This window comes from Anser anser, assembly GCF_964211835.1.
Source record: "Anser anser genome assembly, chromosome: 7".
Lineage (NCBI taxonomy): Eukaryota > Metazoa > Chordata > Aves > Anseriformes > Anatidae > Anser > Anser anser.
In genome coordinates this window covers 30,866,263-30,892,451 of record NC_139727.1, presented here as the reverse complement: position 1 = coordinate 30,892,451, position 26,189 = coordinate 30,866,263, and the positions used below count along the sequence as shown (strand labels likewise).

The window sequence follows — 26,189 nt, the reverse complement described above, 5'->3', positions numbered from 1 at the left end:
ATGTTAAACAAAGAAGGAATACTGTAGGAATCTTTGTTATAGATATAAAAAAAAAAAAGCTATGCTGAGTGATACACATCTCTTGCTGGTATAGGTCATGGGAGCCTGCTAGCCTTGATCTTGCTCTAAAACCTGCCTTGAGCATCCCTCTAGCAGTGACTCCATAATTCCCTTCCCTTGGCATTTCCATCCATTCTTCACCCATTCCACAGGCAACAGAGTAAGTCTATCTTCTAGGTAGTATCAGGAGCCACACAACAAGTTCAAATTTCACCGATCCATCCCATGCGATTTTCTACTACTGGTTCCAGCCTTTGGCCTGCATTTCATTTATTAGAGTTTGGTGACACGGGCTGCCCAGCCTTCTGCTGCAGAGTCAGTGACATGGGAACCTTTGGCACTGGTCTCTGGCCATGCTGATTTGCAGAAAACATAGTGTTGGTGAAGATTTAGAAATAAGTGTGGATACAAAGGTAATTATTCCACTATAAGTAGAAGCAAAGGCTCCCTGGAGCAACATCTTATTGATTACAGGGGGCACTGGCAGGGAAGCTTAGAGACTAGTGGCCAACACAGAAGCAGATCTCTGCAGTAGATATTCACTGAAGGGAAAAGCTCCATTGGATTTAATGTTTTCAGGCTTTTCTTGTACAAATGGGGAAGAAGGGAAGACAAGAAGCATAGACTTATATTTAAATTGCACTGAAGGTCACAACTAAAAACCTGAAACCGTAACTTCTAAAAGCAAACAAACAAAAAACTACTGACCTTGATGATGCCACTGTAGTTGACGTGGTTGATATCCCACTACCCTGCCTAGTTGCTTCTCAGTTCCAGCTCTCTGCTGGTTAAAAATTTCTACCTCTGCTTGCGCTGGAGTTAGAGTAATGGGAAAGAGACAAGAACTGCTGCCGAAAACTCTACACCATCCCTGTGCAGCTATTTCTATTTGTCAGAGCATTTGTGCAACACTAACCCAATTCTGTCATCTCGTAAACTTTAATTATTGTCACAAGCACTGCTGAGGTAGGAAGCATTCCTATCACCCCCAGAGCAGACTGAACTGCTGAGTGACCAGCTAATTTCCCCAGTGACACCTGAAGTGGCGGTGCAGGGTGGTGCCCTGCCAGCTTTACACTGGTTAAGTAAGCTGAGCTCTGCTCCTCTATTTTCTTCCACGTTCTCAGCATATCTGCTGTTTTATTTTCAATTTTAAAAGGAACTAAACCAAACATTATCAGCACACAGAACATTTTTTCCATCAGAAATCACAGGTGCACACATTAAATCTCAAAAATATTAAAATCATTCTGGAACACAGATTCTCCTTGAATTTCACTAAATGCCTGGTTGCATCTCTTTATTCAGTTCTCCTGTAAAATATCTGATTTTCTGGCCTGAGACAACTTGAGTACCAGATGAAAAATGATTATTTTTTTTTAAACACACAAATTAAATTCACCAATTTTTCAATTTTGTGTTCAGCTCTACTAGGTAATCGTTGGCTGCAATGGCAACCTCATGTTTGGAGGAACACTGGAAATGCTAGCTTTATTCAGTTGATATGGTTATCCTCTCCAAAACCCAGCTCTCTGCAAAACCCTGACCTGATGAAGTAAAAAAAAAAAAAAAAAAAAATCTATTTCAAAGGGGCCAAGACAATTTCCTGTCTTCATTAATGAAGAATGTCACATTCACTTAGACGGCATCTTCCTCTCTGTGTGAGGATAACAATGGGAGACCATCTCTGCTGTCTTCAGTAGGCAACTATGAAAGGGAAGAAGCCGGCTAAAACAGCTTGAAGTTCTTAAAAATGGGCTTTAGTCCAAGTCCTGTTAACAGATTACTGTTATTAGCAAAATTCTCTCTCTTCATCACGAGGAAGAATATAAGGCACTGATGAAAGCATGTAGATTAATAAGATATAGCAAGTATTACTCAATCACTTTGATCAAAAAAGTCCAGTTATTTTTACAAAGCTGTTGATCGAGGTGTGACAGCTAGAATACACAGCTGACACTGAACACAAGTGTCTCCCGTGTGCAGAACAACTGATTACCTTAAGATGTGAAATGTACTTACAAATTAGTGTTCTTGCCTGGGTGCAGTTGTAATGAACTGGAAAAAGCTTCTGTATAAAAGAAGCAATAACCTGACCCATAAAAGCAGCATTTTAAGTGTAGAAGACAGTTTCGGAGATACGGTTTCACATCTTTTATTCTCTGAGGAACAACAGGTTATATGGAGATGTGATGTAAACACAAAACTGCTACCAAAAGCCTGCAGTCATCCCATCTAAAAGGCAGACGAATTGACCCAGGGGAAGTTCAGGTCAGCAGAAAGAGTAAAGCAGTCTCTCAAAACCGACTTTACCTTTTCAGCTTGAGAGATTTCAGTTTTATTTCTGAGCTACTTTTCCCCCCATCTCTAACCTTCTGGCCAGGAACAAATGCCAATTATCAGGAGAAACAGCAGGGTCAACCCACCTGAGCTTATCCAAAGCCCTTCAGCACGTGAGAGGAAGGATGCGTCTGTGGTTGAGTTGACTGAGAGATGGATTCTGTTCCCAGCCTCCTCTGTGACTGTGGGTACCTAAAAATTGATCATTCCTCTGATAAAGGGAGACCATAGAGGAATTTCATGCCTCAGTGTGTGAGCATGCTTGGATACCTCAGCTTTAGCTTATGACAAAGTCTCTCTCTGCAAAGCATCTGTGTGTTTTGGAGGTACAACCACCACTGTGTTTGAGTTTAAGACATACAGTTTACACCAAATCTCAAAACCTCCTTGTAGTCAGATATGATGTTGCAAAGACAGGGTCAATCTGCACTGTGGGATACAGCGTGGATTGCATTGTTTTGCACAATTGGTCCCAGAGCTCCTATTTGGTCCTCATGTAGGACTCGACTTTAAAAGTTACTCAGGAAGGAAGAGAGCATCAAGTAGAGGCATCAGCCTGGCAGCCAGGGCATTGCTGTCTCCAGACAACAGTGCCCATTACAGCCATGGGAAGCAAGAAGCTGTGAAGCACGCGTTGCTCAGCTGTATTTTTACCAGCAATGCCTACAAGCATTTCAGTTCCCTATCTCATGCCTACTTAACGCTGTGTCTACAAAAGTATGCGAACTGGTGGTAAGCCCTGCTACCTGTCACACTGGAGTCAAAAAGAAATTATAGGCTCCCCTACAACTAATAAACCGAGGTGGATAAGTCCTTAAGATGAGCCAGCACCTGGCAGACAGAACCAGAAAATTACTCTATTTCTGAAGCACACCTTTAAAGAGACAGCTCTGCTCCAGTCCACCTCGCAGCTCGTTAGCAAGAGGCTACATCACGCATCAGAGGTAGGTGTGCATGGGAAGCAAAGTCAGAGTTTCACAAAGTGTTTTGTAGATTTTGAAAATGCTTTTCTAAGCACATGTAGCACTATTTGCCTCAGAGCCTGCTCAAAGCCGTGTATTCAGAGCTCTGCTCAAGAGAGCATTTCAAGCCACAAGAAAGATCTAATTACAGCATAATAAATACTTCTGCTAAGAAAGCTAAGTGAATTCTGTGGAAGTGAAAAGAACCAAAATCAACTGACGTCTCCATGAGCTGAGTTCCCTGGTTTACTTACAAAGCAGTCCAAGGGCAAACACAAAGCCATTTTTCCTCCTACACAAAGTATGTCAACGTGAGGAACCTTCCAGGGAAGTCAAGGAAGAATGCATCCGTTCATTCATTAATTCGTTCATTTTCCATCCTAGAGCAGCCAGCTAAGGAGACGTAGCTGGGGAAGGGAGAAGGAAAGAATGTACAAGTTTTGCACCAGGCAGACCCCCGCCTATTACAGGCTCAATAAAGGCCACTGAGAGATTTTAGATGATCTTTAAACCAAAATAAACAACAACAGAAAAAAAGGAGGCCTTCACACCAGGCTTCGTGGTAGGGAAAGGATGTGCCCTCCTACCTATTCTGCCCTTAGAGGCTTTCTTTAAGGAAAGAGGTGGAGTACAGCACAAAAAAGACTTACTGCGAGAGCCACATGAACCTTTTCAGTAGCAGGAGTGCCTCCATCTCCAGATACGTTAGGAGGGAAATGACATTTATAGCTCCATTGAAAGCAGAAATAAAGAAAGGCAATGAAGAGGCCAGTTGTTTCCCCTGCCTTCCTTCCTCTCACACCTCCTAGCTCATATACCCTCCAGGAAGAAAGCTTTGACTCTCAGAACAGCTGGCCTGCCTCTGACAAATGAGATATGCAGAAAGGGAAGTTTAGGAGTGATTGAGCTGCTAAAGAGACCCAGCTGACCTCAGGGTGTCCTGAGGCCTCCCCTCTATTGGAGAGACCCACCAGTTCCTAAGAAACAATGTGGAGGCATTTCCCCACAGCAGTTCAGGGAAATCTGTTTCACAGGGGATTGCTGATGCTGCTCATCATTGCTCCAATCCTGCTCTCGCTTTCGTTTGAGGGATCCAGCAACAATCCTATCACTGCTGCTCTGGCCATTACACCACGGACAACTGCTGAGAGTCTTACACAGAAGAGACTGATTTTAGGCAGCAATTTTAAAGTTGTTGTCTCTAAAAACCGTATTTTCTAATTTCTTTAAAAACATATCACATGCGGTTATTTAAGCAGCCTTAACTTTCCTTCCTTTAGGCAAATGGAAGTAAGAATTTCAGATCAGCACAAGAGCTGGTGCATTTCAACCCAGGCTCATACAAAATGCTCTCATGTTAAATGTTGTGCGCAGCCCAGGCGTTCTGCAGAGCCAAGACAGACCTCCAGAGCGAGCACGGGCTAATAGCGATGGCAGCCTATCTGCGGCATTGCTCCACGTTAGTGGAAGTGCAAAATGAGACCTATGGAAAATGCCAGGGCGAGCAGAGGGACGCCGTGCTCACTGAGAGATGCAGATGGTAGCTAAAACCCATCCGACAGCAAAACGCTGAGCACATTCCTTAAGCAACTGGAATAGCAGCCACAGAACACCACAGGGATGGCACAACCCTCAAGCCGTTTCCAAAGCTCTGGCCTCAGCTGAGACCAGCAGACCAAAAGCTGGTAACAAATGAGCGTGGGGGTCTTCGATGCTCAGTGTCAAAGGTGGTATAGCAGCAATACTTGTGAGAAACGTCATCCTGCAGGGTAAATGACAAACGGAGAAGTTCTAATTATTACTGACAGCAGCCACTTTTCGTAATTGCTCCTGAGTTTCTTGATACTGTACCCAAAGCCTGTAGGCTGTCTAGAGGCGCTCTTTGAAACGCCTCGTCATGAAGCTCCCACCCATAAATCTGCCTCGACTGCCCCTGCATCAGGTGGAGTGAAGGTCTCCCGGTAATGACAGCTTGGACATCATTGCCTCGAGTCACTGGACTCTACACCAGCTCTTGTTAGAGGAGGGCTTGGAGTCACAACCACAGACCCTCACGCTGCTCTGAACTGGCAGATCCTCAGAGGCAAGACCTGAGCCCTGTCTCATATTTCCAGCAGATGTGTGAAAAAGCTTGAAAGAGTTAACCAGTGGCAGCCTTTAGTTCAAGCATGTGCTGCCGTAATACACCATGAAATTATTATCTAGCAATGACTTAATTTTGTGACCTGGAAAGCATTCCCTTCCCCGGGGGGAGATGCAGTGCTGCCCAATCAAAGGCTGTCACTCACAGACCCGGTGCAATTAGCCAGGAGCATGTTGCTGCTGATAACGGCTATAATGAATCCCAAGCAGAGACACCTTCCCTGGCAGGCTGCTGTTTGGGCTTGGAAAACAGTTGCAGAATAAATAAAACAAAAACAGAAGCCATCACATTAGCTGCTGATTTTTCACCTCCTACTCAAGCGCTCCATGCAGATCCACTCCGGGCTCTGTCAAAAGCACACAATTACTCCCAATCAGAGAGACCTGGCATGGAGGGAGTGACTTAGTGCATTCCTCGGGGTGGGTGGGTATTTTTGTACTAATTCAGATAATGGAACTGGCTTGCCGAGTGGGAGAAGACTACTCATTTCCAAGGCTACCTCCCAGCCCCCCCCCCTTCCACTCCATTCCTTGATCTTTAACATCCTCCCACTGCTTTATGACTGGTGCATTACACATAACCAGCTCCTGAGGTGGCTGCTTCTGGGTAAGAGGAGAGAATTGCTCACATTCCGATGTTGGGTGAGCTGAGTGAGTTGATTTATTTTTTATTTTTTTTTGGTACTGCATACAACAACATGTATATTACACTGCACTGCAGCAAACCACAGCTTCCCCCCAAGTTACACGATTCAGAAAGGTGACTGAGAATGCCAGGAACAAAGAAGCCAGATGATGCCCTTGCTGCAGAAGCAAGGTCTGGGCAGCTGGTGCCCAGCTTTGCACAGCAGGTCTCGAAAGGTGCCAGACTGGTGACCGGTTATCTCAGCCAAAGCAGGACAGGAAAAGAACTGATGCCTGGCTTCCAGCTGACATTTCTGACACCTCTGGCCAGGGCCTCCAAGCCGATATCCAGGGCTGACAGCCTGTCTGGGCATGTCCTAACTCCTTCCTATTTTGCTAAGCCAGCATTTGTATTTCTGGTCCCTTTCACTTCTTGTCAGGTGATAAAGTGAGTCAGGGGAGAGCCTGTGCTGTCAAGCCGAGACCATTCCCGGTGCATTCCAGGCATTCCGCGGGCACAGACAGCTTGTTCCAAAGGACAGCCAAGACCCGGAGCCTCAATTTCCATTTCCAGGTAACCCACATCTGTTAGTCCCTGCTTGGGTCCAGTAGGCTATGTGTAAAGTGATGTTTTATCTCTACAGCGCTGCAAGCATTTGGTGGTGGTTGCAAGAAACTTCATTGTTAATAAAACACTAAAAAGCAGCGTTGCACAAAGTAAACCTATTTGCTGGTAATTTGCTTTTGTAATCGTGTTAGTACAATCCAGGAAAGGAAATACAAGTGAAATACTTCTACTTTATTCGCTGATAAGGTATTCCCCCACTAAGCACATGAGGAGAACAATGCCACGTTATCACTGTCTGCCTCATTGCCCAGATGGCACAGAGGTGCTTCCTGACAGATAATGTACCAGGCTTCTTCAGTTTAACCCAAAGGTTTCCCTCCCTGGCACTCTTGAGTACAAATTCTTCAGAACAGAATTAAAGAAGTATTTACCCCAGATTGCTGAATGATAGTATTAGTGAAATCTCTTTCTAGCCTTATCTGCGCTAGACAGCTGGCTCCTGTGGGTGACCGTGGCACCGAGCAGGGACATTCTTGGGCTGCTACTGACAGCGCGCTGCGGTATGACAGGCTGCAACAGAGCAGGGAAGATTTTAGTACAGAATATATCTTATAAAAAGAATATAGTAAAGAATATATCTCAAAAAAAAAAGCACGTCCCTTTCCAGCATAATATTGCCCACCACACAACTGTATAAGAGCAAGCTGCAGAGGCACATCCAAATCTCAGAATTCACTACAAGGAGACCTTGCCAGCAAACTTCCCCTACGGGATGCGTAACGTGGTCTCCAAATACATTATCACTCGCAGCAGACAGCTGGAAGTCAAACTGCAGCTATAAAAACCTTTGAGACGTGACAGTCACATCTTACAAATTGGTATTGTTCAACACCTGTTATTATTTCTACACTTTATTTTCTCCCGTTATGAATCACACTGACTTTCCCTGGTATAACGCGCACACCAGGCAGGTAGGGGAGCCGGCCAGAGGAAGCAAATCTTAGCTCCGGGTAATTCCACAATGAAGGTAATTAGTTACAGCCTTGCTCTTATCATTTAAAACAATGCAGAAGAAAGGAAGGGCCTACTTACCCCTGCAAGTTTATTCAGATTGAGATAGATGAGACTTAAAGACAATAGGGATCCTAGAACAATTTGGTGTTCAAACTTAATCCAGAATAAATGAACGAATGTTGCGATTTACCAACTTCAAATATTTGCCTTCCAGGTAAAAGAGGTTAAACTGAAGGAGGTACCATTTCTCTAAAATAAGCAAGGCCATGCATTAAATTATTAAGGGACATTGTGCAGATAAATCCTAAGGTTTTCAGAAAGAAACACAATCCTTTACCACAAAAAAGAGAGGAACAGTTTCTTCTGAGTTAGCAAGAGCAGGGAAACAGGAGAGAAATACAATGGAGAAAGACAAGAGGTTTTAAATTTGGCTGTGCATTAAGAAACAAAAATTACTCACTTCTCTCAAACTAAACTATGCCGAGTTTTTCTCTGTTATATATATTTAGGCTCCCAACCCAGTCAGACCTACATTAGCATCACAACACTGAGTCACTCGGCTGACTGACGCAGACGTACCGAGCTCTCCAGCTGAAGAACTGAAGCCTTTCCCTACTGACAACAGGAACAGGGAGTCTTCCTTTCTTCTTCTTCTCTTTTTTTTTGTTTTTGTTTTGTTTTGTTAACATATTCCTCCTCTTAATAGTATCAACAGCTTTAAAACTGTAGTCTAAGTGTTGTAACACAGAATCTAAATTATCTTCTACAATAAACAGCCTGGAACCTGAAAACAAATGTTACCTTCTGTGAAACCCTGGTTGATTTAAAGCTCAAAACTCTCTTCCCATGCAGCTTCCCACGGGTACAGCAGAAGCCTACCCCATGAGCAGTGGCCATGGGAAAGGCTGCTGCTGAGGTACTATGATGCCCGGCGCTTCCACGTTATTTTTACTGGGAAAGATTTAAAAATATTTCCCCAGCGCACAAAATATTCCTGGAACACCTGAAGCCCAGGAGTTTGTTAGCTGTGAAAGGCTAATGAATATTGAAAGCCCTAGCAAATACAGTATTTTGTAACTTGTTTCAAGAAGTTCTGGCCACAGAAGTTGTCACAATGATGTCTCACGTTACCAGGTATTTTAAAGAAAGAGGATTTGAACAAACGCAAACCAACTGTGTGTCTCACCACTGATTAACCAGTTTGTCTCTTAAGCCACTATTAATAAGCAAAAGGTAGCTCTTCATCATCCCAGCAGATGAGAGCATTTTACCATTAAAGAACTCCCTGGCCCATAAATCAGGGCTTATCTAAAGCCACGTTTGACGTGCTTGCAGAGGAGTAAGAGAGGCACTCGGTGAGCAGCAGGCTGAACGCGCGCACAGAAGCACGCCGTGCTCGGGACCAAATGTGCAGATCCCCCAGAGCTCCAGCACAGCTAATGACATCCTCCCTTGCAGGCGCTGAGATCCCATTAACTGGTGAATCACTCTGCCATCTGCAGAGAGCAGGTCCTCCCACCTCGCCCTCCCCACTCAGGACAAGTAAAGGGGAAGCTTGAAAACAACCTTCAGCTCTTCTAGTTCGTCCTCACGAGCAGTTTCATTGGTAATCCTTCCAGTTTTCTCTCAACGGGGTTTTACTACAGCGTCTCTATGTACCACATGGAGACCATCGGGTTTCAAAGCTGCCCGAACACCAGCATTAAAAATGACAGCCACAATTGTCGCCTTGCAGACAGCTGCACAGACAAATAGGAGGTTTCATGTTCGCTGCCATTAAGCAAAGCAGCATTCATTTAAGAGCCAGAACTGAAGAACTGTGAAATATCACAACAACGTAACCAAGCGTTAACTTGGGAGATTTCAAACAAGGCTGAATCCAGCTACCGGCTAAGGCCCCAATCATATCACAACTTCCAGAGACCATGGAAATCTTCCGGACACAAAGGAGAGCGATTTTATTTGCAGGTCAGTGCCTCCAACACCAGCTTCACGTGGTGGCTCGGTGCTCTGAGGCCACACAAAAGAAGGAGCTCAATCCACCTGCCTCTCAGGCTGCCAGCTGGTAACCCCATGCCAAGGCCTGTTCTCCTCCTCGTGCCAAGGAGGCCGATCAGTCGCTCAGCAGGAAGGCCAGACCCGGACCCAGCACCGTTACAGCAGTGAGTTACTGGCTCTAACTTACTGCGAACGTGGTTACCAGGAATTTTCTTAGTAGCAGTCCATATTCCGCATCACTCCCATCAGGGAGCTGGCACGGCTGTTTGGACACCCACACTGGCAACCAGACCAGATAACCGATCCAGATGCAAAAAAAAAAGAAAAAAAAAAGGGTATTTTTTGCTGTGCTAGCAGCACAGGGAACGTGGCATGGAAGCTGGTTAAGATGACTTCAGCAGCATTGCCATAAAAAGCAAAACCCCTGCCAAATGATCTGCTTTAACAAGTCTTTTTTTTTTTTTTTTTTAAAAAAAGCTAGTTTTCAAAACACTTAAAGCTGAAATTTAAACTCTGTGTTAGATGGTATCTCCTCCCTCACCATATTTTTTCTTTTTTAGCACTCATCTGGCTTCCAGATCAGAATGAAAGCACCACTGATGGTCTTGAAATTAGCTTTAAAAAAAAGTAAAAAAAAATTAGCTTAAAAAAAAAAAGGCAGTTCAGACAGTCTAGCTGATTTCGTAAGCATTTACAGAATTTTCAGCACTGAATTCAGATGTACAAGCAACAAACACCCCAGAGCAATCTCTTTTCCCTTAAATTATCTCTAAATCCTAAAGCTGCTCCCTCTCCACACCTGGTCAAGAGCTATGGGTTTGGTCAGAAAACACCCTCTCACCCGTAGGCTATTATTCACATTCAAGCTCCAACTTCTACCAAGATAAAGAAGAGAAGGGCATCACAGGGCTTAACACCTAGTTTATCGAGTAATTTCTTCTAAGTCCCACATATAGATAGATAAGAAGGCTCACCTTGCCTCTACACCAATTCCACGGGCTTCATGCTGAACTGAACATGACACAGGAAAATTGTTGATAGCTTCCTGGGGCACCCTGAGGACCATTTCTATCTCAGTGATGACTTTTGCAGACCTTGTATTTATAAGGCTTCCTTTGTTTTTCTGTATATAAGAATATCTGGAGAGACAACAATTGATTTAGCAAATTGTACATACTATTTAGCTAACGTGCAAGTCCTTACGGCATGAAGCATCTAATCTCTTCTTCACTTCTCATTACAAAGAATACATCCGTGATGTTTTTTTTTTCCTTTTGCTTTAATGAGAGCATTAAGTGCTTTGCCAAGAAACCTGAGTAAGATACTATTTTAACTTGTATGTTCTTCTAAAGCTAATATCCAATTGACAGCCTTAAGTGGACGACAAAAACGCACCTTTAAAATTTTTAAAATCCAAGGGGTAAACCAATGTTCCTCTGCAAGAAGACAAAATTACCAGTTCCTTAAGACTGGTTTGGGATACATCCATTGAAGAAAGTGCTCAACAAAGCAATGCAGATTGTCACAGCTGTCATAAGCAGCAATTACAAGAGAGTTATCCCGAAGGGCTATCCATTTACTGATAGGAGTTATTCAAGTCATGTTACTTCTGCCAAGCAGGACAGCAATGCACTGAGAGTCTCCTGACAGGTCCTGCACATCTACAGCAGCTGGAGATGACAATTTTGCACCTTCTGCAGAAAGCTTCTGAGACCCAGCAGTGCTGGGCACAGTGAGGTGTGCTCAGAGAAAAACTAAACATTTACTGAACTCTCCAAGAAACTGGGGTTTTCTCCCCCCAGCCTTTTTTTCCCCACTTATTCTAAGATTCCACAAATAGCCCACGAGCAATTTATTCACTGATTTAAAGTACTTTTCCTAATCACCAGTTCTGTATTTTGTTCTCTTTCATCCCTAACTTCCAATGTTCAAATTTCAAGCGTGCTGTTTAACAGCAGCTGGTCAAGCGACTCAGACGATGCCGTTTCCACTTTCTGATGGGATGAGTACCTCAGCACTGCATTTTATGGCAGTCATCTCTAAAGAAGCATCTGCGGCATTTGCATGCCAAAGACATCATCTCTCCATCGGATTTCTTCCTCGCCTTCCCTGCCATGCCCTCAATTACCTACAGCTTGTGTACCCTGTCTCCTCATTTCCAAATGGTTTCCTCACCATGGCCATAACAGCAGATGTAGGAAATTAGGGGAGAGTGAACACCTCTCTGTGTATCAGTACTTCCCCAAGTCACTATTTTGTTAACTGCACAGCAGTTAGGCTAATGCCTCAGTATTAGACTCATGGGATATTAGAATTACATATGGGGAAAAGGAAATGAGTAGCAAGAGGAAGTGTTAACATGGAATATTTAAAGTACGTCTTTCTGTCCTTTTGCATCAGGTATGCGTTAGTAATCCAAACAATATTTCTTGCTTAAAAAAAATAAATAAATAAGTGGAAAAAACAAACAGTTTTTGTAAGAGAAAAAAAGTACTGCAGGGAGCAAACAAACAACTTTTTGTTTAAGTGTGTGTGGCAGCTCTCCCTCTGGGAAAAGTTTTATTTTTCCCTTCATGATTTATCCGCCAGTCAGACCTCCATGTACTCCCCACCCTTCAGAGGCTGCCAGTTCACATGGAGCTTTGAGACGTGACTGTCACTGATGCATCTCACGAAGCTTTATAATGTCACCTTAATTTTCCACTCTGACCAACTCTCTCCCCCTTAGACTTCCCACAGGGTGAGAATCTGAAAGAAACAAAAGAGGAATCAGTCACCTAACTTCACATTTCAAGTGAGCGGCGGCAGCCTGAGCTGAATCAGAGCTTTTTGAAATTGAGTCATTTTGTCTAGCTTGCTGTAATGTGATAAGCTAGATGGAACAGAAATTCTATATGTTATTAACACAGAATTATTTCAAAACATGGAGTTAAGATAAGAGGAGAGTCCAGGGAGGGCTAATCTGTGCCTGGCAGCCCACACTCTCATCACATGCCGATTGCTTTGTTAGTCATCTCTTCATCAGTGCTCTCAGCCCACTCCTGCTCCTCCTGCAGTAAACTTTAATTAACCAAAGAAACACTGGACTTACTCACTGAAAATGGAGAAACAGAAAAATGGAGAGGCTGAATGTGTCTCCTCATAGGTGAGAGCAAACCAGTGTGGAGGTAGAGGAAAAGTCAACTCTTCGAACCAAGCCAGCAGGAATACCTGTGAGTGAGCGTTTTGAAACGATCCAAAAAGAAGATTTTTGTGGCCTTGTGCTTTCACATTTCTTTCCCTGGCATGCCTTTCAGGATAGCAGCTGGTCTTTTGCAATAAATTAAATCGACAAAAAAACAAATAGAACAACACATGAGTCACCTGCGTGGAGAGTTCAATAAAATCACCGCTCTTCATCTGCTATGCATTATCCCTGTTCCGATGGGACAATTGTTAGCTAAATGACAAAAACAAGCAAGTCACATAATAGCAATGTTTGTACTTTAGGGTGAGCCTTCAGTTCTTTCTAATTTTAGTGAGCTAGCACCACCCCTACATATCATGCCAGTTACCACAACAGGAGCAGCATCTTGTCATGCTACCAGAAGTAACAGCTGAGGTGTTATGCTTTTGTTATGCTCTTACGGATGATAATTAACCACTGAGGGAAAGGAAAGCACTTCAGCAGAGCACGATCCCCCTGTACGACTGGTTGAGCAAGTTGCCATGACTTGACAAAGAGAATCCTCGGTGAGGAGCTAAGGTTTTATCCTCCTGCATCCCCATCCTCACATCAGCACTCGCACACTTCCTCACCACACCGAGCCGGGCAGCATGAGGCCTGGAAGAGGAACAAAGGAAAACAGGGTCCTGGCTCTTCAGGGGGGCACATTTCCATATCAGGTCTGGAGAGCACGGCCTGAAGACCCCGTTAGATTACTTCAGCTGTTAGGTAAGGACTGGAGAAGCAGAGCAGACCGGCAGGTTGTAGACTCGACTGGATTACACCAGTAGCTAGCACTTTGTGCCACATGGAAGAGCTGGGCTTTGGGCGCAGCTGCCCACTAGCCTCGCATGCTCATAAGGCGTTCTGCATCGTGCCCTGCACCCAGCCCGCGCCTGGCCCATTTGCATAATTTGCGGTATTGCACTAGAAAGAAGATTATGAAAACAATGACTGAGGCAACACTGAGCTCCAAGTGGATGTGCTGCTGCACTACCCGGACATAACAGGCCGCTGACAGAACTAGCTCGAGGTAGGTTTGTCACTTCTGCGTCCTCGCCGTCTCCCCTTTCTTCTCCTAAGAACTGTATTATTTCTCTAACGCCCCTCCCAGCTCTTCTTTCTTCCCAGTTTTCACCACGATCTACACTTTGCCCATCTTTAGCACTCTGCCACCTCACTACTCTCTCCCTTTCTCCAACTCATGATGAGATGTACCGCTTTGTGCCAGCACCTCTGCTCAGTCACAACAGACCAAGATCAACTACACCAGGGTCCTGCTTTTGACTGTGACTACAGGCAGATACCTGAGAACAGTGGTAAGAATCAATCTCTTTTAACTCCATTTGTGGACCTTCTCCTCCTCCTGCCCCTCACCTTGCTGTCAGACAGCTCTTACTCCCATTCCTGACCGTGTGAGGACACAACATAACCTAGTAACTAGGTCTGAGAGGAACAAGAGAGCAAGGCTCCTCAAGAGCTCACCATCTGGACAGTGTTTGGTCACTCGGAGCTGTCACTCGGTGCCACATCCACGTGCCAAGTCAGATTTATTATCAGCGACACCTGGAAGCGTGGGCTTTATTCACAGCTGATGCAGGGCAAATCTCAGTGAATTAATCTCCACTTTTACATACCCTCATCTCAGGCAAAGCTGTAAGAGCAGTGTCCCTGATCTGGCACTTCAGATGCTACTATTGCATCCCAAACAGCAAAACAAGCACCAAAGATAATGAAGGCTTGCTCCTCCTAAGCACAGTGTGAAAGGCAGGAGGTTCTTACCATTAAGACTCCTGTTACCTCAGCCAATTTCAGTTTTGCTCCAGCAAACTGCTGTCTCCCTCCCCTAATCAAGGAGGCACAGCGGTAGAGGCACTTAACCACCTCTCTGTTTCACAGAGCAGAAGAAGAACGCCTGGTGTTTTAGCACAGGAAAGACATGCAGGCAGCTGCTCACAGACTTGCTGACCTGGCACAACGTTCAGCTGTAATGCACAACTATTTTCCCTTGCAACTCATTGTTAACATCCAATTGTGAACACTGTAGAAAAGGCTACCGGATTTGGAGAGAGGTTATGGGAAGCAAAGCATTAGCTGGGATGTTGTTCTGCTCTCCAGTGAGCAGGCAGAGAAGGACAGCAGAGGCTGCCCAGATAGAAGGAGCAGACTGAGAAAAACTAGCACCACGCAACAGTCTACCACCAAGAACAAGTTTGTATCATCATAGAACCAAGTTTCACAGCTTTTCTCATGCCCGATATAAAAGGTATATAAATTACATCAGTCATAGATGAGTAATAATCATGCAAGGATTAATTGGATTTGGAGAGAGCAAAGGTAAAATTCAGCATGGTGTTTACAGCAGTCCTGAAGTCCCTGACTACAAAAGGGTGGCTGAAAGAGCTTATGTTTTTATGAGCATTCACTTTGACTTCTAACATATAGATGTGCAAGTTATGTGACTCAATACAAGCACGTAAATCAGATCAAATGAAATTCAAACCTGAATTTCAGGAAAGTCACATACTAATGTAAATCAATCAGAATGTAAAGAATTGCTATCTTGTTGTCAATTAAATCATTTTCAGTCCTCTCTCTGAGTTAGGGCTTCAATTCAGATACAGGTATGTCTTATGGTCTGATTTATACCACGAGGTCTCCTCTCCTCTAGATTTTAGAGGAGAGGTATGGTAGTTGAATAATTACCCTCACACTGGAAGAACAGACTCCATTATGCCTTCTTTCAAGATGTATTACAGCCCTTAAGCCCAAATCACTGATAAATGTCGTATTTAGTATGCCTGCAACAGCTGAGGAATACCTGTATGCCTTCCCCATTCTTTCATACACTCACTCACTTTGATAACAGCTCCAAAATAATAACACAACAATCAGAGGTGGAGATCGAAGAGAGCAGTTTTAAAAGCACAGCAACGACAGAACCCCCAGGTCTTCTCAGTGCAAAAAGTTCTTCTGAGCACAAAGTTCTTCTGCAGGTTTGGTTCTTCTGCAGGTTCCCCTTTGCACTTGTCTGAAGTCACTACTCATTTCTGAAACTCTCATTTTTTGCTAAGCTACCATAAGACTTCTTAAAAAGAACTGATGTTTTTTCTTAAATCTAAGATAACTTAAATCACTATATGATACGTAGATGGCAGAAATCTGTATCTAGACATTTAAACCTGCTAGCTGGCAGAGATGTTATTCTAACGCTATGTAAAGTTAACAACAAAAAGGCTTATCTAAGTTTTACAGTCCCTTTAATACGAACATGCTTCACTATACCATCCTGACCATCACAAGCCCCTTCCTTTCTGCTCAGAGGAACTCTTGAGTCCCTCCTGATATCAGTTTCCTACCAGGAGCTGTAATTCATCATGTCACCCAGCTGGAACCCTGCTTAGAATATTAAAAAACAAAAATATATGCTTCTCAATAGCACCCTCTCGATTACCTAATTGATATTTAAAAATTAACAATAATAATGCTAAAACACCCAGCAGCCTAATTATCAGCTGCTTTTCATTTGTACTCCCATTAAATTCACAGCTGCTTTGCAAAGTGACAGGCTGCTGTAGGAAGGCTGCCTTGTGTGCCTCCATTCAAAGCCCTTCCATTTATTCCACGGAGAATGACGACACAAAAAACTCGAATGCCTGCTTGGTATTTGGCAGATGCAATTCTCACATGACACACTATTCAAGGAGCAAACAGCAAGAACTACACGATGTTCTAAAGGTATTTTCTTCCTCTTGAGCTAATAAGAGAGTCAGTTTACAGGTGTCCCCTAATCTCTTTGTTATCCGAAGGAATTCCTCTTTGAGTCAAATGTCTCAGGTTACCTGCCTTAAAACAAACCACAGCTGAAAACTTGGAAGCAGTGAATACAGCCACTGATACTGAGGGGATGAGGCAGGAGAGGACAAGCAAGGCCTTCATGACAGGCAGACCCATGACAGGACACTGAGGTGTCCAAGTCCTGTCTTGTAAAACTGATCCAGCTGGAACCCCCTCTTGGCAGGAACACCTCAAAAAGAAGAAAGAACACGCAATTACACTTGGTTGGCTTTGAAACACGCTAAATTGTCCGACTATATGTCAACTTCATGCAGCGAGATGTTTCAGCTTCTTAAAAATGTATTTTCTGGTGTATTTCTAATTAGCCAGGGCGTTCCTCTGCCAAGTGCGGAACACAAACCTGTGCCAGGAATGGGCCTGCACCACCTCGGCAGAACCTGGGCAGTTCTGCTCGGCAGGGCTAGGCCCATTTCAGGCCGACCACTGTGAGGAAACCCAGACAAACGTACGGTACCCATGTGTTACATAGGAACAGCCTTGGTGTATGGCACCCGTGTGTTATATAGGAACAGCCGAGGTGTAACTCACTCTGCCGGTGCGTCGGGCCCTGAATTACAGCTGCCACAACTGCGGTGTGTTGAACACCATGCAGGTTTTACACACATTCCTGTCCTCTATGAAGCAGGCTGGGATTTGCCTGCCTGTTTCATCTTTAGCAAAAGGCCTCCTCTGTAAAGTTTTACCTAGTACATATATCAGCTGGAACCATCCTGATGACCTAAGGAAAAATATTTTTAATAATCAGCAGACAACCTGGGGCACTCTTTTTCCAGGATCAGCTAACCCAATCTTGCTATTCACAGCACCTGAAAGCTTAACTCAGCGCCTCCAACTATGCTGAGAAGTACAGCTGAGAAACCTTCAAGTAATAACATTTTCACAGCAACTTAACTTATCACCATGTATAAAGAAGTTATTTCTATCCAGTCGCACTACCCATAAATAAAGAGCCAAATAAAATATAGAACATGTGAAATACTGTTTTTAAAACAGCCATCAAAGGCTAAACAGCACCCTTGGACTAAGCTTATGTTTGTCTACTCCTGATTTAGAGCAGTGAAAAATCAGGATATTTGGCCTCTGTTTAGGTTAAAAGCTCTCTCAAACAGACTCCTCAAAGCCACATCAACAACACAGAGAACACAACAGGTAGGCTACAATGCTGGACGTGCTCCGTTTCTGAATGTAGGGTGACACTGGCGGTAGGGGGATGGTTGGACAAGGTGATCTTGGAGGTCTTTTCCAACCATGATTCTATGAATTGTATTTAAAGGAGAAAAGTTATATTTAAAGGAGAAAAGCTTGTCATGAAAGAATAAATACGAAGAAAATGTACTGGACACAAACAAGCTATAAAGTAATATACAAAACCAGTTTGACAGTATCAGTTGGCACGAGAGGTGAAAATCCCACCTTTTAAGTGGTTTAAGGGTATAAAAAAGCATCCTCAATGAGATTAGGTCCCTTGCACCTAGAGAAATACTCCCTGTAGGAACTCCACCTGAGGTTGCTATGTTTGGCACACATGGGTCTTGGGACAGGGGCAGTTTATAAACAACAAAACAGCACCAAAGTACAAGATGTAGCCTTAAATTCTAATTTGGAGTGAATGCCACCACCTGGGCCAAACAGAGCGAGGAGGAAAATGTGCACCTGTGATTTCAGGGGTTAACTCAGCCAAAAAAGCCAAGAAAATCCCACCTCAAAACCATTTTTGTTGAAATTTTTGGATTAACTCCTTTTTGTTTTATTGTTAATGTTACTTTCAAAGACCAATTACATACCTGAAATAATAAAATATGGAAAATTGTAACAAACCTAACATCCACATGGAAATTTGTGATAGGATTTGCATGCCTTCGGTTCATGTTTTAAACTAAATCAGATGTCAAGCTTGACTCCAGCCTAGGATTTTGCATTTCATATTTTTTTTATTATGGGGTAACCAATCTATGAACAACGTACTTATTTATTTTAAGGTCTGTTACCCAGTCCATCAAAAAAGACCGTGTGCCTTGAAGTCCCTTCTGACTACCCTCAGCCAATATACACAATTTTCTGATGATTCCAACCTGATGAGTTACAACTGGTTTTGTCATCATACAGCTCACAAACCACAAAGCAGGCCAAAAGCATGTTTTTACAAAATAATCGGGAGTCAGTCAGGTTTCAGACTTTTAAGATTTTTGAACTGAGAAACATGAAGAATCAGGAGGAAAACACATGAATTTAAGGCAAAGGGCATGTTTACTATAAACGATGTTACCTCTCTTGCACAGCTATAAACACTTGGATGGTTTATTTTTTGAAGGGGTAAGGAACAGATGACAAAATTAGATTCAACGACTCCGTTTGTTACGCAAAACAAGTTGTTTTTATTTATTGGTTTATAACTGGGAGCTCTGGGACCTCTTCTGATAATAGGCTTCACCAGCTGAGTCACAGCGTGCGCAGGATTAGTCACGTCTTTAGAAGTGTCCCAAGGTTTCATTTCCATCGGCGTATTTACCTGATGTACATTCTTTTTTTTTTCTGTAAGTGGCAAATCTCTGAAGTTGTGTGCTTCGGGACCTTCTGGCTGTGTCCCTGCCCAGGGCACAAGGCACTCCATCCGCCGGCGCTGCAGGACCACGAGGCTGGGTCAGGCTGCGACAGCAGGCAAGGAGGAAGGCGACGGCTGCTGGACGCGGGGAGAAGAAGAGAGGGCTCACAGCTCGCACAGCAACATATGCTATGTGGGCCACAGCAGAGCACAGCATGCGTCACGCTGACTTGAGGCTATTTTAGGCAGCGATGGGTAAACTAAATGACTTAGATGAGCAACCGAGCACCCTCCTTTCACTCTGCGCTCCAGATGATGAGTCTGAAGGTACTGCAGTAGGTACGCGTGCTCCCCTCTGCCCTGTGATCTTCCCTCTCTGCAGATGTGGAACAAGGATGAGATGGAAGCAACTTTTCCCAGGATTGAACAGCAAATCCTTGGCAAAATGAAAACCGTATCAATGCCTCAGGCCTCCATGTTTTCATTTACCCTCTCCATGTAATCCCCGAAAATCTTCTGCCTGGAAGATCTGACCTGGCAAAACCCGGCTCTCCCACAGGAGATGCCAGTTACTGCCTACACCGGCTCACCACATGAACGCCAGGGAGCATATCTTAGTTATCTCACGTACCTTTTACAAACACCTTGAATGTGGCCCTATTTAGACACAGATGCCCTTCCACTGGGGCCCACATCCTTACGCTACCCGTATGCTGCTCTCTCAATGAGCACTCAGGTCACTGTCCGACCAAGGGACATCTCGGACACTCGTCTCCCACCAAGTGAACTACAGCCTCTCTTGAAGTTATCTCGAATGGAAGCCTATCTTCATGGCAAAACAGGAAAAGAGAAAACATACAGTAAAAATTATTTAAAACTGCACTTAAAGAACATGTTGTTGCAGGGACAGTCCCCCAATAAACTTGCAATCTGTTAAACAAATTTTCACACAAAACAAAACATGGTTAGCCAAAGATAGTTTAGTCTACAAACGACGGCACGATGGCACTTCGCTGCTCTGTGTTGGCTTACGCTGCTCACAGCTTCAAGGACAAATACAAACAGCCCACTGAAAACAGACAGCTCCATGAGACCATTCTCTTTCTTGTGAGGTTAACATGCATTTCACTCGGTTTTGTTCCTCCATGGGGTATGGGCTATACATTGATTCAATTTTACATTTCTTCCTGCAGTAGAACCCAAATCGTTAACTCTCATCTGTAGGTTAAACCACCCCTAATTTCCTTCCGTCTATTATTTCTTATTCTCCCTCCTCTCTTCCTGTTTCTGTGTTAAGGATATTGCCATGTACTTACGACTAAATTTTCCTCCTTTCTCCTACCAACAAATTGCTTTAGAAGATTCTTAACCTGTCTTAATAGACACACGGAGTTTTTTTAATGCCATGCAGATGGAAATACACTATCTGAAAGCTTGACCAGCTCCAAAAGAGAAGTGGATCAATACTTATTGAACACTGTATACTAAAACCACTCACAGTATTAATACAGCTGATGATAGGAATAATCCACAGAGACTTATCAAGTGATTGTAAAGTTCAAAACCAATAGTGATTCCCTGTTCAGATCTGTTCAGAAGTGCCAAAGAAATCTAGAAAGATTATTTCCCAAGAGGTTTCACTAACAAACCACCAACAACAAAAAGGATTAGTATAGCTGATCTAATATCTCAACCACAGCTCCTGACAACAGCTCCCTCAAGGTTAGCCTTAGAACTGTATCACAGCCTAATTTACTCTTGTTTTACATCAGTCTGAAACCATGTCTATATTTTATTGAACCCTGATTTTGTTACTGGTTTTACATATTAGCCAGATTCAATTTTTTAAGATGGCTTCATGGCTTGAAATGCACCATCATCTACTGCTGGGTAGTTTTTAGTACAGCAGGAAATGGAATTAGGAAAGATCTACTGACTTAATTGAAGACGCCACTAAAAGCATTTGTCAGCTGCGAATATTCTGCCCTCGCGCTTTCTGCAGTGGTCCTGGGGGAGCGTGCTGAGCAAACAGCCACCCTCCGAACACAAAGCAATTCCACTGCAATGAAATCTGTGATGTAGACCTGGTCCACGCATGTATATCCAAGCAGGGGGCGCATTTACTGCAGTCAATATGACTTTGGGATGTGCAATGATTTGATTATGATAATTGTGCTGTGTTGTGCCTCTTCTCTAGCTCCAAAGGAAACCCAAACTCTGAAAAAAAACAAAATTCAAACCACAAAAGCCTCTACGTTCTCTGCTGCTGTAATGTATATTTGAATCCCAAAAGTGACTAGAAGAGAAAATTATTATGAAAACTCATCTAAAGATATGCAAATGAGTATTTCCTATGCTCACTATTCTGATTTACCAGGTAGCTACTGCCTCCATTTTATTTCAATAAAAGGGGAATGGTGAGCCCAAGTGAATGTCCTAAATCTAGAAATACTAACGCTTGAGTGTCAGTGAAATAAGTCTGCTTGGAAATCGCTCTGAAAAGAGGCAGAAGAAAAAAAAAAAAGGTACATTTGAGTTCTGCTACCATGTTTTCTCCCTGTGGCTTAAGACATCACTGTCATGACTCACACCAAGGATTGGGTTGCTCCCTGGGCGACACGGCCTCCTCATACCAGCTTTGTTCCTCATCCCGGTACAGATTGGTCATCCGCTGACACCAAATGAAGAAATTTCCTTATTAGTCATATCTGGATCTATAAAACTAATACCAGAAAATGATGTTTAAACAAGCCCACTGCTGCTTCAGGTATGCGGCCTTCCGACATTTCAAAGCTGAATAGTTTCATTAGGTGTGGGAGGAACGGCAGAAAGAGAAAAAAAAAGTTAGATGCAAAACTGCTTTGGGGCTCTAGGTAAAATCTGTGCAGCAGCACTGCTCGCAGGCAGTTTGGATCCATAGTTAGCTTTTCATGTTCATTTGCTTGACTGGCAAATCCCAAGGAGATTCTGAGGCTGGTGTTTTAAAAACAAAAAACATTAAAACACACTGAGCCTTAAAATCCAGAAGGCTCAGTCAGCTCTCAGCTGCACTTTAGCTGATTAGCTGTCCATCCCTAGGCTGTAAATCACTGCGTCTTCCCATGATGCAATTAAAAACTACACACCAGATCACCCCGCCAAACACAGGCGCAGGTGTCAGCCTACACATGCTCTTGCCAGCACCTGTCCTGTAAAACCTCAATTCATTTCTGACCTGGTGCAAACCCAAAAACTCTGAGAAAAGCAGGCTGCATCGGAATAATAAGTGTGATTTTATACCAAGTTGCTTAATGTAAAAGATACAGCAATAGTACCAAAGCAGACGTCATTACAAATTACATTTACAAGAGACTTACTCCATTAGCACGGCAGGCCAAGGCGGTAGCAGAGATGCAGGGAACATTGCAGAAATAAACTTAGATTTTCTCCAGTGGCAATATGTTTGGATCTGAGACAGCACTTTGCCCACTGCTGAATACAATCATCTCCTCTGTCAATCCAAAAATTATTTCCCTTGGAAGAAATCCCAAGAATATAACACGAAATGTTATTACATGGATAATGCCCATTATAATGGTCACTGACAATAATTATCTTCATCTTGTTCCCACTGACATTGGTTGCTTTTCATTTTAAGCTCCCTCCCCTGGTAACAGCACCGGGTCCGGTGCCACCCAGCAGCACATTTTACCCTCTCAGAAACTCTTGCCAGTACGCTTGACCAAGAAGAGGCCAAACGTCCCCATGTCAGGGGAGCTGATCAGAACCCGTTACCTACCCCAAGGCAATAAAGTACGAAGCCAAGCTGCAAATCCTCCGGCGGCCCTGAAGCTTTGGAAAGACTTTGGATCTATAACTACAGCAAGGAACTGAAGTTTTTTTCTCAAAGGAAGCCTAGCACAGGGAATCGAAACCTTCAAGAAAAAGAATGCAATGTATGAAACCATGTAACATACCTACTGTACCCTTTTTTCCTTTGTAACTAAAGGATGTTGACATACTAAGTCAAATAAAATTGCTAAAAACCTTGAAATCTTTTTTTTTTTTTAAAGCAACCAAGAAAAAAGCTCCCATAGGTTTTCAGTCAATACAGGGTGAATAGCAATTATCCCAGAGCCCAGACATGGCGTTGATGCCTTTGTGAAAACAAGAATCCTTTAGTTAGGCTTCCAGATCTTCTACATCTTTGTATACCCCTGGTAACAAGTCATCTTGGTTTCCCCATCATATTAAGACGGATATCAAAGTAGTTTTACATAAAATTTATCATTTAGAGAAATATCAGCCAGTCGCAACCGCATCCTCTTCTCCTTTAAGTGACTTACAAATAGGAACATTGATAAAGAGAGGTCTCAGTGCCCATCTGATATATCCTCGTTTTATTATTAGCCTCTAAATAGGGACATTTGCTTGACAGGGATCCGAACAGACTTCATCTGTAGACAGCTGCAATGACGTGCGGGACGATTACGGCAAGAGAAATTTCAGTTTCATTTTCAGAGGAAACATCTGTAGGACTTTCAGTTTCCCTAAGCACTGTGCCAGGTGTAAGACATGAGACAACAGTGATTACCAAGAACAGGATGCTAAGCCACACGAAAGCAGTCTCGCTGCTCAAGTTGTGACTAACATGCTGTAGAAGGGAACATTTCACAAGTTCGTTCACGCAGCAGGATGGGTGGCTGCCATATCTCACCGCTATATGCACGCTCCAGAAATTCTCTCACTTCATGAGAATGTGTCTCAAAGTCTGGCAGGAAAACGAAGGATGGGAGACTTCGGAAGAGGGGTGTGCATATTTTGGATTTTATGCAGGCTGTGCGTGTTGTTTATGTTGGTAGAGAAGGCGCACGGCTGCATGTGAATTCTGCAGCTACTATAGCATAGCGAATGTTTCCCAGGGTTCACGTACAGAGTAAACAGCAAAAATAACCTTACCACAGTCCGTTGCTAGAAATGTTAACTGTGGGCAACTTCTAGGTTCACAGGATAGAAGCAAAACATGTCCTGGCAAAGTAGACTTGAAGAGTCCCTAATTCTGTTCTGATGCTAGATGTTCCCAATCTGCTGCAATGTCAGCAGAACTCACCAGAATAACTTAAAACACTTCCACCTTTTCTGTTCAGATGAAGTCTTTGCCAAGGACCCCTCAAATTCTGTTTTAAAAAGAGAATTCTTCATTTCCTTACTGGCTTTCCCTTGATACTCATCGGTACTGTGTCTCAGCATTTTTTAAATACTAATTTCCATAACACAAGGCAGCCTTATTAGCCCCTATTCTACAGGAGGGCAGAGCAGCAGAGATACCAAAAACCAAAGGTGTCTGAGGGACTAATTAAAGTTCCGATCTCATTAACTTCAGAAGAGGCAGCACATAAACACTACTCTCGTTATAAATAAATTATCCTGTCTCAAATTGCTTGTTTCTATTTTTGACCACCCCCAAACAACCACCCACGTGGCTTACCCAACACTGATCGGGAGTGGGAGCTGTTGCGGGTCAAGACGCTAGGATTTTTCAGAACCTAGGAATGTATGACACAGTTCCCAAAAGCAAGCTTGCCATGCTCCAGTGGCAGCAAAATTACCTCTGGCTGAATCAGAGCTGCTTCGGTCAGTTTTCAGCGCCAAGACCCATGGTGCAATTTGTTTACAAATTGCAAAAAACTCTGAGTTTACACTCTGAGCTTTCTACTTGCCATACATTGCTGCTTGCTCATTCATGCTGTGTAGACACTCCTGCAGGGGTAACTAAATCCAGATCTTTACAGCGGCACTCGGTTGCCCTCTTGCAAAGCTCACTTTCCCTTCTTTCAGCTTACTTTCCTTTAGAATTCAGGGAAATGAGATGCGGGACCTGCAAAAACAACACTTTTTTTTTTTTTTAAATGTTTGTTTTAACTACCCATCCTTGATTACTGTAACTCCTGTGTTCTGAATGGAACAGACGCTAAGAGGAAGAGGATGAAGGCATTTGAGAGTGTAATTGAAGACTGCAGCCGAAGGTGCAGGCAGTTCCCTTCAGGGCCGAAGCAGAGGAGCTAGGGGCAGAGGGGCAGGCGGCATCTTTCCCTCGCCCCTAGGCACTGTTACCTCTCCTACCAGCTGCCACCGCCGGACGCCTGCCTCCTCTCCCCCACACCAGTCCCACAGCTCACCCCAGCAGAGCTCCTTGTTCCTGCCTCCCAGGTCCCTCCCGCACAAACCCATGCCGTACCCCCGCCGTTCCCACAACAACCTTGAGCTCCTGCCTCCCAAACCTCCCACGCTGCCTGCTCGCTGCTTCAGGCTCTGCCAGGCCTCCCAGGCGCCTCTGCCTGCTCCACCGGCCCTCGCTGCCTGCTTTCCAAACCCCCCTCATCTTCTCGTCGTTACTGGCACGCAGCTCTCGCCTGGACACAGACAGCCTCAGCAGCAGGCTTCCCAGCACCCCGAGGAGAGGAACCAGCACCCCCAGCTGCCTTGCAGAGTCCCCAGACAGCCCGCACTGCCCCGCTCACTGACACTGAGGGCAGAACGCCTCACAGGAAGCCGTGGCACCTGCACTTGGCCTGTTCCTCCAGCCTGGAGACTCACGTCGGGCTGAGAAAACACCTGACAAACAGCGTGTTGTGTAGGCCTGCTGAGGGTCCATCAAACAGACCTGCTGCTTGCACCACTAAAGTGAGCGATCGTACTGGCAGGCCATCATTTCCTACGTAAGGCAGCGTTTTGTCGGGTTTCACAAAGTTGTCAGCAGCAGGAGAATGGGAATCCCACAACCTCTGACTCTGCTGAAGCAACTGATGTCCTAATGGCTGCAGGCTTTCTGTCCCTTCATCCCAGTTCTGACCTTTTCCTCTTATCTCCATGATGTCCCACCCTGTCTCCTAATCC

General features: G+C 44.0%; 2 long non-coding RNA genes across 2 annotated transcripts in view; one reads left to right on the top strand and one right to left on the bottom strand.

Moving 5' to 3' along the window:
* LOC310902613 overlaps positions 1 to 26,189 on the bottom strand; it is a 45,350-nt gene that overhangs the window by 15,304 nt on the left and 3,857 nt on the right. The window contains exons 2-8 of the long non-coding RNA XR_014586816.1: positions 15,772 to 16,940; positions 12,400 to 12,456; positions 10,683 to 10,847; positions 7,128 to 7,266; positions 4,013 to 5,124; positions 3,617 to 3,769; positions 2,487 to 2,592 (exon numbers count right to left, since the gene is read on the bottom strand). This is a non-coding gene — a long non-coding RNA (uncharacterized lncRNA). The remainder of the gene's footprint in view (positions 1 to 2,486; positions 2,593 to 3,616; positions 3,770 to 4,012; positions 5,125 to 7,127; positions 7,267 to 10,682; positions 10,848 to 12,399; positions 12,457 to 15,771; positions 16,941 to 26,189) is intronic.
* LOC310902615 lies at positions 5,917 to 10,166 on the top strand. Its single transcript, XR_014586818.1, has 2 exons — positions 5,917 to 6,702; positions 8,220 to 10,166. It is a non-coding gene; the product is annotated as an uncharacterized lncRNA (long non-coding RNA).